The 16,705-nt window shown below is 37.7% G+C and overlaps 1 pseudogene; it reads left to right on the top strand.

Annotated features, from left to right (window-relative positions):
• The first annotated feature begins 7,831 nt into the window (after positions 1-7,831).
• LOC129677023 (peptidyl-prolyl cis-trans isomerase D-like) lies at positions 7,832-8,958 on the top strand (annotated as a pseudogene).
• Positions 8,959-16,705: the final 7,747 nt, after the last annotated feature.

Below are 16,705 nucleotides of genomic sequence, written 5' to 3'. Positions count from 1 at the left end.
AATGGACCTCATGAAACTAAAAAGCTTCTGTAAAGCAAAGGACACTGTCATCAACACAAAACACCTGCCTACAGATTGGGAAAGGATCTTCACCAACCCTATATCTGACAGAGGGCTAATATCCAGTATATATAAAGAACACAAGAGGTTAAACAGCAACAAACCAAGTAATCCAATTAAAAAAATGGAGTACGGAGCTAAACAGAAAATTCTCAATAGAGGAATATCAAATGGCAAAGAAACACTTAAAGAAATGCTCAACCTCATTAGCCATTAGGAAAATGCAAATCAAAACAACCCTGAGATTTCACCTTACACCCAGCAGAATGGCCAAGATCAAAAACTCAAGTGACAACACATGCTGGAGGGGTTGTGGAGAAAGGGGAACACTTCTCCACTGCTGGTGGGAATGTAAACTTGTACAACCACTCTGGAAATCAATCTAGTGCTTTCTCAGACAACTAGGAATAGCGCTTCCTCAAGATCCAGCCATACCACTCCTAGGCATATACCCAAAACAGGCTCAAGTACACAAAAAGGACATTTGCTCAAACATGTTTGTAGCAGCTTTATTTGTAATAGCCAGAAGCTGGAAACAGCCCAGATGCCCCTCAACTGAAGAATGGATGCAGAAATTGTGGTACATCTATACAATGGAGTATTACTCAGCAATGAAAAATAAGGAAATCATGAATTTTGCAGGTAAATGGTGGGACCTGGAAAGGATCATCCTGAGTGAGTTGTCCCAGAAGCAAAAAGACACACACGGTATATACTCACTCATATAAACATACAACATAGAATAAACCCACTAAAATCTGTACATCTAAACAAACTAAGCAAAAGAGAGGACCCTAACTGAAAATGCTCAATCCCCATCCTGAAAGGCAAAGAGGATGGACATCAGAAGAAAAAGAAAACAGGAAACAACCTAGGAACCTGCCACAGAGGGCCCCTGAAAGCCTCTGCCCTGCAGACTGTCAAAGCAGATGCTGAGCCTGATGGCCAACTTGACGGGCAGAGTGAATGGAATTTTATGTAAGAAGTGGGAAATAGTAAGAGCTGGAGAGGACAGGAACTCCACGAGGAGAGCAACAGAACAAGATAATTTGAACACAGGGAACTTCCCAGAGACTCATACTCCAACCAAGGACTATCCGTGGAGATAACCTAGAACCCTGACAATGCAGCCACTTCTGATGAGGACTGATAGACTAAGATCAGAAAGAAGGAGAGGAGGACCTCCCCTATCAGTGGACTTGGGGAGGGGCCTGCATGCAGAAAGGGGGGAGGGTGGGACCCTGAGGAGAGGAGGGAGGGGCTTAAGGGGATTCTAAAATGAATAAAGTATAATTAATAAGAGTTAAAAAAACGCAATAAGGACATTAGCTCAACTATATTTGTAGAAGCTTTATTTGTAATAGCCAGAAGCTGGAAACAACCCAGATGCCCCTCAGTGGAGGGATGGATACAGATATTGTGGTACATCTACACAATGGAATATTACTCAGCAATAAAAAACAAGGAAATCATGAAATTTGCAGTTAAATGGTGTGATCTGGAAAAGATCATCCTGAGTGAGCTATCCCAGAAGCAGAAAGACGCACATGGTATATACTCACTCATATAGACATATAATATAGGATAAACCTACTAAAATCTGTACACCTAAAGAAACTAATCAAGAGGGAGGACTCTTGCTAAAATGCTCAATTCCTATCCAGAAAAGCAGAGAGGATGGACATCAGAAGTAGGAGCAAACAGGGAACAGGACAGGAGCCTGACATAGAGGACCTCTGAAAGGCTCTGCCTTGCAGACTATCAATGCAGATGCTGAGACTTATGGGCAACCTTTGGGCAGAGTGCAGGGAATCTTATGAAAGAAGTGGGAAACAGTAAGATCTGGAGAAGACAGGAACTCCACAAGGAGACCAACAGAACCAAAAAATCTGAGCACAGGGATCTTTCCTGAGACTGATACTCCAACCAAGGACTATGCATGGAGATAATGTAAAACCCCTGCACAGATGTAGCCCATGGCAGTTCAGTATCCAAGTGGGTTCCATTGTAATAGGAACAGGGACTGTCTCTGACATGAACTGATTGGCCTGCTCTTTAATTATCTCCTCCCTGAGTGGGAAGCAGCATTACCAGGCCACAGAAGAAGATAATGCAGCCACTCCTGATGAGCCCTAATAGACTAGGATCAGAAGGAAGGAAAAGAAGACCTCCCCTATCTGTTGACTTGAGGAGGGGCATGCATGCAGAGTGGGGAGGAAGAAAGGGATTGGGACTGGAGGGGGGAGGGAACCACAGGGGGGATACAAGGTGAATAAAGTATAATTAATAAGGAATTAAAAAAATATTGTGTTAATGTATACACCCACACATATTCACCTAGAGTGGTTAAATAATGCCTACACACTACCTGTAGTGTCAGTAACTCAGAGCTTGAGAACTTTCATCCTAGCATGGAGACAAAAATATTACATAAAAAAATTGATTAAAGGTGCTCATAATCCAAAGTCTGTTTGGCCAATAAAATGTAATGTGAGTGCTCCAATAATTCAGCATAGAGAAAAATATACTCCTTTAAAATGTATTTTAAAATTATTGTACCACCTGTTAAAATAGTAAATTGTTAAAAAAATATATGTAGCCTAAATGAGTGAGTTATAAAAATAACTTATCATGTAATACCTGAAAGTTATTGTTCTGAGATTTTCAAATAATACAGTTCAATACTCTAGGAGCAATCCAAGTATCCAATTTTTTTTGGCTTCTCTGCTAGGTCTTTCAATCCATTTAATTTATTTTGTCATCTCTAAAGTTTAAACAAATAAAATTCCTCCATTCTGGACGTGACTACTCAACTTCTTGATTTACTGACATGTTGAAAATGCTTCTTTTATAAACAAATGAAGCCTCTCTCTTTTTTAATTTTCAGGACAACATTCTTAAACTGTATGACTCACATTGGTATCCAATCTTTTTTCATTAATTTTTTTATTTTTTATATTAATTACAGTTTATTCACTTTGTATCCCAACTGTAGCCCCTCCCTCATTCCCTCCCAGTCCCACCCTCCCTCTGTCATCTCCTCCCATGCCCTTCTCCAAGTCCACTGATAGGGGAGGTCCTCCTCACCTTCCATCTGACCCTAGTTTATCAGGTTTCATGAGGACTGGATGCAATGTCCTCCTCTGTGGTCTGGCAAGGCTGGTCCTCCTCAGGGGCATGGGAGGGAGGAATCAAAGAGCCAGCCACTCAGTTCATGTCAGAGACAGTCCCTGTTCCCCTTTCTAGGGAAGCCACTTGGATACTGAGCTGCCATGGGCTACATCTGTGCAGGGATTCTAGGTTATCTCCATGAATGGTCCTTGTTTGGAGTGTCAGTCTCAGAAAAAATCCCTGTGCACAGATATCATTGGAAGAGGGAGAAAACAAGAAATACGACAAGGGCCTACCACAGAGGACCTCTGAAAGACTCTACCCAGCAGTGTATCAAAGCAGATGCTGATACAAACTTTGAGCAGAGTGCAGGGAATCCTATGAAAGAAGGGAGAGATAGTAAGACCTGGAGAGGACAGGAGATCTACAAGGAGAAAAACAGGTTGCCAATCTTATCTTAATTCTCCCTTATTGCCTCCATTGAAAAATCATCCCTATGAGTTTAAGTCTAATGATTAATGAGAATTTTTAACTGTATAATAAATGTTCACCTATCACTGACATATAATTTAGAAAAAAAGAATACTGATTTTAAACAAAGAGAATATTCCAAACAAGCCTGCACTCCCCACACATACAGAGAAATATCTTCTTGTCAGAGGCCTAAAACAAAAGAGTCTTACTGAAACACAGGTACCAGAAAACATACTACTTGTTTTCATTTCTATGCTAATTGATCAGTTGCTGTAAGCTTATCTTCAGTGCAGTACCTACAATTTGCTAGAAAATGCTGGAAAATAATATGAAACTAATATACTCACTTATAAATGGATATTAGACATATAATATTGGATAATCATAAAAATTTGTACACCTGAGGAAGCTAATCAAGAAGGAGGACCCTGGATAAGATGCTCAATCTTCATTCAGACAGGCAAATGGACTGCCATTGGAAAAGTGAGAAAACAGGGAACAGGACAGGAGCGTACCACAGAGAGCCTCTGAAAGACTCTATCCAGCAGGGTATCAAAGCAGATGTTGAGACTGATAGCCAAAGTTTGGACAGAGTGCAGGGAATCTTATAAAAGAAGGGGGAGATAGAAAGACTGGGAAGGGACAGGAGCTCCACAAAGAGAGCAACAGAACTAAAAATTCTGGGCAAAGAGGTCTTTTCTGAGACTGATACTACAACCAGGACCATTCTTGAAAATAACCTAGAACCCCTGCACAGATGTAGCTCATGGCAGTTCAGTGTCCAAGTTCCCCAGTTATAGGAACAGGGACTACCTCTGACAGGAACTCATGGGCTGGCTCTTTGATCACCTCTACCTGAGGGCAGAGAAGCCTTACCAGGCCACAGAAAAAGACAATGAAGCCAGTCCTGATGAGACCTGATAGACTAGGGTCAGATAGAAGGGGAGGAGGGCCTCCCCTATCATTGGTGGGATTCAGAGGGTTGAGGGGAAGGGGCTACAGCTGGAATAAAAAGTAAACAAACTATAATTAATAAAAATAAAATTAAAAAACTAATATGCAAATACATAGTACCTTGTTCTTATTAGTGAAGGGCAAAAGCACAATTCAAAATAAGTGAGGGGCATCCTGTCTCACCCTACTCATGGCCATAATACCTTCCTAGGGCACTAATATTACTGAACTCAGCTGGCTGGAATTTGAAAATATCCTGTCACTGTTTATAACACTTCAGATCCAATTAAAACAACTCTTCTGGAATTCAGTGTACCTTTTAGATAAGAAGAGAAGAGCTAGAGATTGAGCTCAATGATAGAACATTTGCTTTGCTCACATAAGGTCCTACGTTTCAATTCCCAAAACTTCAAAAAACAGGAGGATAGTAGGGTTCAGGAGAAACTGGGAGGAATACTGATATAATAGTTGAACTACAACACCCATCTTGGAAACTAATTCTAAAGCTAGGAACCATTAGTACAGCGGAGTGACTAGGAGCCCTTCAACACTGTGCTGCGATTATCTAGACCCATAACTATCACCTTCATAACTAGATCACCAAAGGGAAAATCAGTGCTACTTAATGAGGTCACAGTTATTCCTGGCTCCTAATACCAGCAGCAAAGGCAGTCCCTTATTAATGTGCATGAATAAATCTCCCCAAGTCTCTCTAGTGTCTAGACTGACTTCTTTGCAACCCACCCAAATAGCCAATTAATCAGTAAGCTCTGTCATCTTAGTTTCTCAAGTTGACTTCAAACCTCTCTCTCTGTCTTTCTCACTCTCTTTCTCCCCCCTCCCATTGCCTTAGATCAAACAGTTGTCATCTGTCACTGCACTGTCACAGACAGCTCTAACTCTCATCTTATGTCCCTTGGCAATGCCATCCACCCTGCTGCCAGAGCATTCTCTTTGAGACAATTATCTAATCACAATCTCTTATTTTTCCATACAAGTTGTTACTTTCACTGACAAGTATTTGTGTTCTTGTTTTTCAGGTGGAAATATAAGAACTTAAACATTATCCTTGTTTCCAGCCTTATTTTATTTAAATCAATAACTTTATAATTTCTTAAATGAATAATGAATGCCTCAGTGTTATTTCTTCTCTCAACTACCTCGTCTAACATTGTTGACCATACAACTTTTTGACAGCAATTAAAAAAAGTTTCTCCTTGAAGATTTAATGATGAACCTCTGAGTACACTATCCACTTCAACAATAATAAATATAATTCCAGTGTATAATACATAATATCATTATCATTCATTAAATACTTATTTCTCTTTTAGATCATGAATAGCATAAAGATACATAAATGCATCATAATCATTTCCATACCTCTAGTTCCTGTTTCAGTTGCTCAGGGAATTGTCAAAAGAGGCACTCAGAAATATTTGAGGACTTTGGACTGTCATGCAGATCCTCTATGGAAGCTGTTAGTCAACAAATAGTTGAGGGATAATGGCCTCTTGAGTCATCTTAATGGGAGGCAAAGTCATTCAAGAGTATAATATTTTATCTTAGATGTTTTTAGGAATTATCTAGCAACATGCTAGTTCTGTGGCTGGATGTCTAGAGAGAGCAAAGGTCTTAGAAATCCAGAAGAAAATGAATGAGCACTCAGACACTCTGAGTGACAGCCATCAACACTGACTTGCTTCTTCAGGAAGGCAGAACCTTCTGATTAGAAATGAAGATTAGATAGAGTTCTCTTTCAGATTGGTTGGTTGGTTGGTTGGTTGGTTGGTTGGTTGGTTGGTTGGTTGATTTTTTGAGACAGGGTTTCTTTGTGTAGTCTTGGTTATCCTGAGCTCACTTTGAAGACCAGCCTGGCTTCGAACTCACAGAGATCTGCCTGCCTCTACCTCCCATAGTCCTGGGATTACAGGCATGCACGACCTCACCCGGCTCTTTCCTGTTTCTTAACAGAGAATATATAGCCAGTCTTGTTCACAGGCTCATTATTTTCAGTGTTTTAATGATTCTTATAGTATATAAGTCCAGGAAACTATATTTCATTTCTGAATTTAACAAGTTTAGCTATTCAGTACTTACTTTAGTAGCATGCTAAAATGCTTAGAAAATATTTAAAGAAGGTTCCTTAATGTTTTGCAATAGCAATGGTGCCCTTCACATACTCATTTTTTAGGGTTTCAAAACTGATTAAAGAACATCAGATAAATCATTGGCATTCATATTTAGCATTTGGTGGTTAGTGGGAAATCAATTGTTTTCTGCTAATACTTTATTAATTAGAATTAGTATTTGATTTCATTTATTCTAATATGTGATAATCACAACCAATGAGTCCAATCTCGAAAACAACTCATTACTTTCAAAAAACTGTTTGGGTTCACTGTGTATGCTAATTCAGAAAACCAAAATTTTCAATTTGGAAATGTATTCAATGTACAACTCTACATTATCTATTCTGGTCTAATTTCTGCTCTTACATGCAAATTTCTATTGTTGACCCCAGATATAGGAAAGTTAACTAAAGCAACACTTTTTTTTTATTGTTTAGGATTCCAGGTTCCTTAATTATTATTTTTTGTATATTAAACATATTTTTTAAAAGTCTTGAGGATACATGTTTTAAAACCTGTGATGGATTTTCCCTAACTGAGCCATTATTGGCTTCAGTATCAACAAAATTAATAATGCAGGTAAAATTATTTCTTAGATTCTAAAGAAAGGTAATTTAAAGAAGTGAAAAAGGCAATATAAGTAATATGGACCTTTTAACCATATACTTTGATGATTTTATCTTGTGTATTTTAAATTATTTCCCCAAGATTGTAAACCAATATTGTGTTTGATTGGGATCATTGTTAGATTGGTTGGTTCTAAGGTTTCCATATTAATTTTTTTTTTCCTCAGGGTCTCCAGTGGTCATTGTGTTTCTATTTAACAGAACATGTTCAACTAGAACCAAACTGCTTAAAATTTATGGAGAGACTGTCCATGATCCAGGCCCAAAATGACTGGTCCTGTAGACTTCACATTATACTAGAAAGAAACAATGAATAAAGAGTAGATCATTCAGTTTATTATATGTGTTATCTTGGAGAAATGTGAGTGTATTGAGAAATGAAGGTATAGTGGAAGCTCAAGGTAGAGTTTGAATCCCTCTCGAACATGAAGATCCTCCATCCTGCTGTCCTGCTTCCCAGCACCTGCAGTGAATATGCCACATCCATCCCTGGCAGCCAAGCTCTCCAACACCAGGAAACAGCTGGTCTTCTTTGATGTGGATATTGGTGGGGAACTGAGTTGGCCAAATTGTTTTAAATTGTTTGCAGATATTTTTCCCAAAACCGCAGATAATTTTCATGCACTGTGTACAGGAGAAAAAGGCACTGGATCCACAACTGGGAAACCTCTCCATTTTAAAAGGTGCCCTTTCCACTGAATTATTAAGAAATTTATGATTCGAGTGAAAACTTCTCAAATTAGAATGGGACAGGTAGAGAAAGTATTTATAGTGAAAATTTTGAAGATGAAAATTATCATTATAAGCATGATCGGGAGGGTTTACTGAGCATGGCAAATGAAGGCCCCAATACAAATGGTTCTCAGTTTTGTTTAGGTTTTGTTTTGTTTTGTTTTCACAACAGTTTCAACTCCTCATCTGGATTGGAAACATATGGTATTTGGTCAAGTAATTAAAGGACTAGGGGTGTCAAGGATATTTGAAAATGTAAAAGTGAGTAATGAAAAACCTGCCAAACTGTGTGTTATTACAGAATATAGAGAATTGAAAGAAGGGGATGATTGGGGACTATTCCCCGAAATGGCTCTGGTGATAATCATCCAGATTTCCCTGAGGATGCAGATATAGATTTAAAAGATGTAGATAAAATTTATTAATAGTTGAAGACATAAAAAACATTGAAAATATTTTTTCAAGTCTCAGAACTGGGAAATGGCTATTTAAAAAATATGTGACGATTTTTGTGTATGTGGATAGTCCAAAGGCTATTAGTGAGAAGCAGATACATCCAAATGTCTACCTATTATAGCCTTAAGTTGTGTTCTGAATATTGGTGCTTGTAAATTGAAGATGTCAGATTGTCAGGGAGCAATTGACAGTTGTTTGAAGATTCTTGAAATGGATTCATCAAATATTGAAAAGCGCAAGGATGGCAAGGATTAAAAGCATATGATCAAGCATTGGCCGATCTTAAGACGGTTAAGAGATAGCCTCAGGAGACAAAGCTATCCAGGTAGAAATGCTTAAAGTCAATTGTCTATCCAGGTAAAAATGCTTAAAGTCAAACAAATTATAAAGCACAGAAAGATAAAGAGAAGGCAATGTACACACACACAAAAAAAATGTTTGGTTAATAAGGATTTGACTTTGCTTAAATATTATACATTGATTATATAAAAGATAATGTAAGATACTCTCTGATCCTTGATGTTTCCTTTGATTCTTTGTCATTGTTTACATAGAAGTGCTGACATTGGTTTCTTCTTAATAAAGTGTTATGAAATACAGTGAATCTCATTTTAGAAACTTTCTGTCTGTATTTTTACCAAGAATGGTACCTGGCCAATGCTTAAACTGTAAATTTAAAGTCTCACTAAGTTGTAGGCTTTGTGGATCATCTTGCCCAGTAGTTCTTAACATGTGGGTCCATTGGTTCAAAACAGTATCAAAATTATAGCTACAAAGTAGCAACAACAATAATTTTACAGTTGGTGGTCACCACAACATGAGGAACTGTACTAAAGGGTTGCAACATTAAGGAGGTTGAAACCCACTCATCTAACCAGTCACAATTATGTGCATAACCAGTGGGTAAGGCTGTGTTTCAATAAAACTTCATTCAGTGTTGAAAACAAAATAATGGAGATTCAAGTATTTGGGAACTGGTTGTTTCTAAGTTCATTCAGAATTTGTTAACCAATACTGTATATGGTGAACTATTTACTCCACCAAAACACAGTGCTTTTGTGGTATGAAATCATATAGCCCTTCCTTAATTTTAAAGTTATTTTAGTTAGTATATACTTGCCTAAACTTTCAACAAGGTTATGCTATAGCATTATTTGTGATTTTAGCTTATCATAGGCCAAATTCTGCCTTAGAATCTCCAGAACTCCCAAATTATCCTGGAATCTCCAGAATTCCCAAATTATCATTATTTTAAGGTAATAGATATTAAAACACAATTTTATGACTACAAAGTTTTATGAATTTCAACAAACTCACCATTTCTCATCAACTATAGTATGTTTCAGATATTTCTGTGAGAGAGAGAGATGATTATACACTATGTAAATGTAAATGTAGATAGATAGATAGATAGATAGATAGATAGATAGATAGATAGATAGATAGATAGATAGATAGATAGTTCAGAAAAACTTCCCAGGCCTACAGAATGTTGAGTTTAAAGACGTTTTTTATTAATTTAAGGCCTTTTTGACATGTCAGCTTTGGGAAACACCCCCAGCCTGCCTCAATAAAGATTATAAGCATCTCAAAATATTCTTTTGGAGGTAGCTTCATTAATGGCAAGCTAGCCACTGGGCAAAAATGCTCAGCTCTCTCTGTAGACAATATGTTGTCAAAACTGACAAGACTTGGGCAGAGGCCAAGTTGACTACTAAGCTCTGTCTTGACAGAGTAAGCAAGTCCTTCATATTTCCTGCTTCACAATTATGTCTGCCAGATATACTGGGCCAGAAGGCTGAAGATCATGCTCCAATGTTATAAAGAGAGAATGGGTGACTGACCAGGAAGTAAACTGTCTCTGTGATCTCTTAGTTTTGGAATCTGCTTACCTGCATTTTCTATCATTTCCTTGCAAAATTCATTATTTCCTTGTTTTTAATTGCTGGGTAGTATTCCATTGTGTATGTACCATAATTTCTGTATCTATTCCTCAATTGAGAGACATCCGGGTTCTTCCCAGATTCTGGCTATTACGAATAAAGCTGCTACAAACATCACTGAACAAATATCCTTGTGTACTTGAGCATATTTTGGATATATGCCTAGGAGTGGTATAGCTGGATCTTGAAGAAGCACTATTCCTAATTGTCTGAGAAAGGGTCAGATTGATTTCCAAAGTAGTTGTACAAGTTTACATTCCTACCAGCAGTGGAGGAGGGTTCCCCTTTCTCCACATCCTCTCCAGTATGTGTTGTCACTTGAGTTTTTGATCTTAGCCATTCTGATGGGTGTAAGGGGAAATCTCAGGATCATTTAGATTTGCATTTCCCTGACGACTAAGGACGTTGAGCATTTCTTTAAGTGTTTCTCTGCCATTTCATATTTCTCTATTGAGAATTCTCTGTTTAGCTCTTTACCCCATTTTTTAATTGGATTACTTGATTTGTTGCTTTTTACATTCTTGAGTTCTTTGTATATTCTGGATATTAGCCCTCTGTCAGATGTAGGGTGAAGATCCTTTCCCAATCTATAGGCTGTCATTTTGTTCTGACCACAGTGTCTTTTGCTTTACAGAAGTTTTCAGTTTCATGAGGTCCCATTTATTGATTATTGATCTTAGAGCCTGTGTTGTTGGTGTTCTGTTCAGGAAGTTGTCTCTTGTGCCAAAGAGTTCAAGGCTCTTTCCCCCTTTTTCTTCTAACAGGTTTAGTGTGTCTGATTTTATGTTGAGGTCTTTGGTCCACTTGGACTTTAGTTTTGTGCAGGGTGGTAAATATGGATCTATTTGCATTTTTCTACATGTTAGACCAGTACCATTTGTTGAAGATGCTATCTTTTTTTCTGTAATATGGGTTTTGGATTCTTTGTCAAAAATCAAGTTCATAGGTGTGTGGGTCTACTTCTGGGTCTTCTATTCGATTCCACTGAGCAACCATTCTGTTTCTATGCCAGTACTATGCAGTTTTTATTATTATTGCTCTGTAGTATAGCTTGAGATCAGGGATGGAGATAGGAGATACCTCCAGATGATCTGTTGTTGTACAGGATTGTTTTAGCAACTCTGGGTTTGTTTTTTTTTGTTTGTTTGTTTTTTTGTTTGTTTGGTTTGGTTTGGTTTTTTTTGTCTTTCCATATGAAATTGAGAATTGTTCTTTCAAGTTCTGTAAAGAATTGTGTTGGTATTTTGATGGGAATTACATTCACTCTGTAGATTCCTTTTGGCGGGATGGGTATTTTCACTATGTTAATCCTACAGATCTGTGAGCATGGGAGATCTTTCCATTTTCTCATATCTTCTTCAATTTCTTTCATAAGAAACTTGAAGTTTTTTTTTCAAACAGGTCTTTCACTTGATTGGTTAGAGTCACATGAAGGTATTTTATGTTATTAGTGGCTATTGTGAAGGGTGTTGTTTCTCTAATTTCTTTCTCAGTCCTTTTGTTGTTCATATACTGATTTTTTTTTGTCAACTCCTATTTTCTACTACTTTCCTTTTTGGAATATTGTATTTGGTGCTCATATTTTGTCATAATATAACTGAACTTCTAGAAAAATAGGTAAAATAGTTTTAGATAATGGTTCAATGATTAGTGTGATACTAAGTTCCTTCCTATTGTCATGATAAACACCATGACCATAACCAACTTAGGAAAAGATTTTTCTGGCTTATTCTTCCTATTTACAGACCATCTGTGCGGGAAGTGAGGGCAGGATCTCAGGCAGGAGCAGAGGCAGGAAACACTGACGAGCATTCTTTACCAGCTCACTCCCTCTGGCTGGCTCAGCTCCCTCTTTCCTACAGTCCAGGACCACATGACTAGGACAGCACCACGGGGTCTTCTGGGCCCTCCTTCGAATTAAGAAAATGCCTCACTGACATAGCTATAGAGCAATCCGATCAAGGGACTACTTCAGTCGAGGTCCCTCTTCCAAGATTTCCCTTAGTTTGTGTCAAGTTGATAACTAAAACTATCACAGTTACATTCTAAAATTAAATCTTCATAGAATTCCATTAAAAATCCCTATTCTCTTGAAATTGTCGCTCCCTAAGGGATCAGTACCGGTGGATTTAGCTTTATACTCATACGCACCTGTAACTTCTAGCTACACTTATTTTCATCTGCACTGCGTGTGCTTCTAAGAAACATTTTTTTCTACTAATAACCTCATCCAAACTATTCTAACAAAGTTTTCCTCCTGTTTCTCATTTTCACAGATGAGTATCAACACCAAATCCGGGCATTAAAATCACACAATAATATAGAATTTCTCCTCTCTCTCACCATTTGTATATCCAGATCTGGTTTTGCAATCTTCAATTAGTTAATTAGTTTATACACATCCATTCATTTGATCTTCAATGAATGACTAACTGATGGAAAGGGAAATAAGGGCAGCTTGGTCCCTAAACTCATGAAGAAAAAGATTGAAGATTATATCTAAATTTTTGTATTCTTATGTAATATTTTTGTAAGAGCTCAACTGGAAACATAGGTAAAACTATTTTGTAAATTGTGTGGCACACCATTTTATAATATATTCATATTTATCATCTTCTTTCTCCATGTCATAAGTGAAAAGACCGCATGTTGTACATCTGTACAAAATGTCTTCCAACTAGTCTATGATTGAAAGATTTTAATTAGTAAAAAGAGAAGAAATGACTGCTGAGGTGACAAATATTATAAATTATCTGCTTTTAGAAAAATATTTAAGAAATATAGGTCTACATATTTGATACATACGTGTATGTATCTAGTATGTATATATGTATCAAGTTCTCACTTCAGTTGGAAGCTATTAATCATTTCCCATTGCATTGTTAAGAATCCATAAATAGAACACACCAGTGACTCAATGGATCAATATTTCACTAAGATTCAGCTGAAGTAAACCTTGAATTACCAGCAGTTTGGGTGATTTAAAAAAAAAAAAAAAAGAATATTCCCTCTATTTTTTGTTTGTTATTTAAATTGAACCCTCTACATTATGAAGTATCTGATTTGTTCCTCAATAGCAACATGAGCATCAAGTGGCTGAGAGAATGCTTGGCTTTTGCAAACAGCATAATACTGACCTTCTAGAAACAAGGCTTCCCAGACAGTAGAAAGAAGCTACTTGTCAATGCACATAACAGGACAGAATGATGATGTGCCCAAGCAGAAGTCGTATAGTTGACGCTAAGGAAGAATAGTTAATGAAATAAATGAATGATTTATCCATTCTTTGAACCAGACAGGATGTTATTATCTTTCTAAGTATATTAAATGTCAACATGCAATTAAAAATCTTTAATTTTAATTTTAATTTTTTATTAATTACAGTTTATTCACTTTGTATCCCAGATGTAGCCCCCTTTCAAATTCCCTCCCAATCCCACCTTCCCTTTCTCCCTCATCTCCTACCGTGCCCCTTTCCATGTCCACTGATAGGGGAGGTTCTCCTCCCCTTCCCTCTGACCCTAGCCTATCAGGTCTCATCAGGACTGGCTGCATTGTCTTCCTCTGTGGCCTGGCAATGCTGCTCCCCCCCTCAGGGGGAGGTGATCAAAGAGCCAGCCACTGAGTTCATAAATAACACTAAGAGAAAATAAATTGTGTGAACTGCACTTAGAAGCACTACTGATTTCTAAAACATTCTGTAACCTGGTTATTGCTTTTTCTAGTACTATAAAAATGGCATGATCAGTGTATGCTTACTGCCAAAGATGTTGAAAGATATCAACGAGAGTGAAGGGAATAAATGACTGAGGAAATGTTTACTGCACGAATCTCAGCTCAACAAATAATGCAGTATTACTTCTTTTCACTAATTCATATTTTATGAGAACTTTTTAAAATGTGTTCTTCCTTTTCTGTACATTTTGATTATACTTAAGAGCGTCTGTAACACTCAGAAAACATTTGTATTTATTTATCTCAATGAACTTATTTAGTAGGGTATGTCTGATTTATTTGTATATACTCCCTAAATATGAAGTAATACTACGTTGAGATTTGTTGGCTACCTCGACTGCATTTATGATATTTATGATAATAAAAGACATGTTTGTTCACACCCATTCTCCAAAAGAAAGAATACCTAAATCGAAGATGTGTGGAGAAAACAGGGAACAGGACAGGAGCCTACAACAGAGGGCCGTCGAAAGGCTCTAACCTGAAGGGTATCGAGGCAGATGTTGACACTCATAGCCAAACTTTTGGCAGAGTACAGGCAATCTTATGAAAGAAGTAAGAGATAGTAAGACCTGGAGAGGACAGGAGCTCAACAAGGACAGCAACAGATCCTAAAAGTCTGGGCACAGAGGGTGAGGGAGGTGGGATTGGGAGGGGAGGAAGGAGGTAGGTACAGGGGGGATACAAAGTGAATAAACTGTAATTAATAAAATAAAAATAATCTAAAAAATTAAAAAGAAAAACAACAAAAAAAGAAAAGTATGTACATAGACATTAAATGGTTAATAGCACAGACTGCTCTTTCCAGGTTCAGATCCCAGCATTCACATTGTGACTGACAACCATCTGCAGCTTCAGTTCCAGAAGATTTAATATTCTACTCTGGTTTCCATGGTTACCACATGATTGTAGTACACTTTTGTGCATGCAGGTAAAACACTGATACAGAAAATAAAAACGAATAAATTATTTTTTATTTGTTTTTTTGGTTTTATTATCAATGATTTTTTAAATTTTTTATTATTATTATTATTTTAAATTTTATTAATTATACTTTATTCACTTTGTATGCCCCCATAAGCCTCTCCCTCCTTCCCTCCTGGTCCCACCCTACCCTTCCCCTTCTTCACACATGCCCCTCCCCAAATACATTGATAAGGGAGGTCCTCCCCTCCTTCCTTCTGATCTTAGTCTATCAGATCACATCAGGAGTGGCTGCATTGTCTTCTTCTGTGGCCTGGTAAGGCTGCTCCCCACTCAGGGGGAGATGATCAAAGAACAGGCCAATCAGATTATGTCAGAGGCAGTCCCTCTTCCCATTACTATACTGCCATGGGCTATATCTGTGCAGGGGTTTAGGTTATTTCCATGCCTGGTAATTGGTTGGAGTATGAATCTCTGGGAAGACACCTGTGTTCAAATTTTCTGGTTCTGTTGCTCTCCTTGTGGGGTTCCTGTCCTCTCCAGCTCTTACTATTTCCCACTTCTTATATAAGATTCCATGCACTCTGCCCAACCGTTGGCCATAAGTCTCAGCATCTGCTTTGATAGTCTGCAGGGCAGAGCCTTTCAGAGGCCCTCTGTGGCAGGTTTCTAGGTTGTTTCCTGTTTTCTTCTTCTTCTGATGTCTATTCTCTTTGCCTTTTGGGATGGGGATTGAGCATTTTAGTCAGGGTCCTCTCTCTTGATTAGTTTCTTTAGATTTACAGATTTTAGTAGGTTTATCCTATGTTATATGTCTATATGAGTGAGTATATAGTGTGTGCATCTTTCTGCTTCTGGGTCAGCTCACTCAGAATGACCCTTTCCAGGTCCCACCATTTGCCTGCAAATTTCATGACTTCCTTATTTTTCATTGTAGAGTAATACTCCATTGTGTAGAGGTACCACAATTTCTGCATCCATTCTTCAGTTGAGGGGCATCTGGGCTGTTTCCAGCTTCTGGCTATTACAAATAAAGCTGCTACAAACATGGTTGCACAAATGTCCTATTTGTGAACTTGAGCCTCTTTTGGATATATGCCTAGAAGTGGTATGGCTGGATCTTGAGGAAGCGCTATTCCTAGTTGTCTGAGAAAGCACCAGATTGATTTCCAGAGTGGTTGTACAAGTTTACATTCCCACCAGCAGTGGAGGAGGGTTCCCCATTTTCCACAACCTCTGCAGCATGTGTTGTCACTTGAGTTTTTCATCTTGGCCATTCTAATGGGTGTAAGGTAAAATCTCAGGGTTGTTTTGATTTGCATTTTTCTAATAGCTAATGACGTTAAGCATTTCTTTAAGTATTTGTCTGCAATTTGATATTTAAATGGCCATCTTACCAAAAGCAATCTACAGATTCAATGCAATTCCCATCAAATTACCAACACAATTCTTTACAGACCTGGAAAGAAAAATTCTCAACTTCATATGGAATAACAAGAAACCCAGAATTGCTAAAACAATCCTCTACAATAAAAGATCTTCTGGAGGTATCTCCATC

The sequence above is a fragment of the Psammomys obesus genome, unplaced genomic scaffold, assembly GCF_907164565.1.
Source record: "Psammomys obesus unplaced genomic scaffold, mPsaObe1.curated_primary_1811, whole genome shotgun sequence".
NCBI lineage: Eukaryota > Metazoa > Chordata > Mammalia > Rodentia > Muridae > Psammomys > Psammomys obesus.
This window is presented reverse-complemented; position numbering and strand designations above follow the sequence as displayed.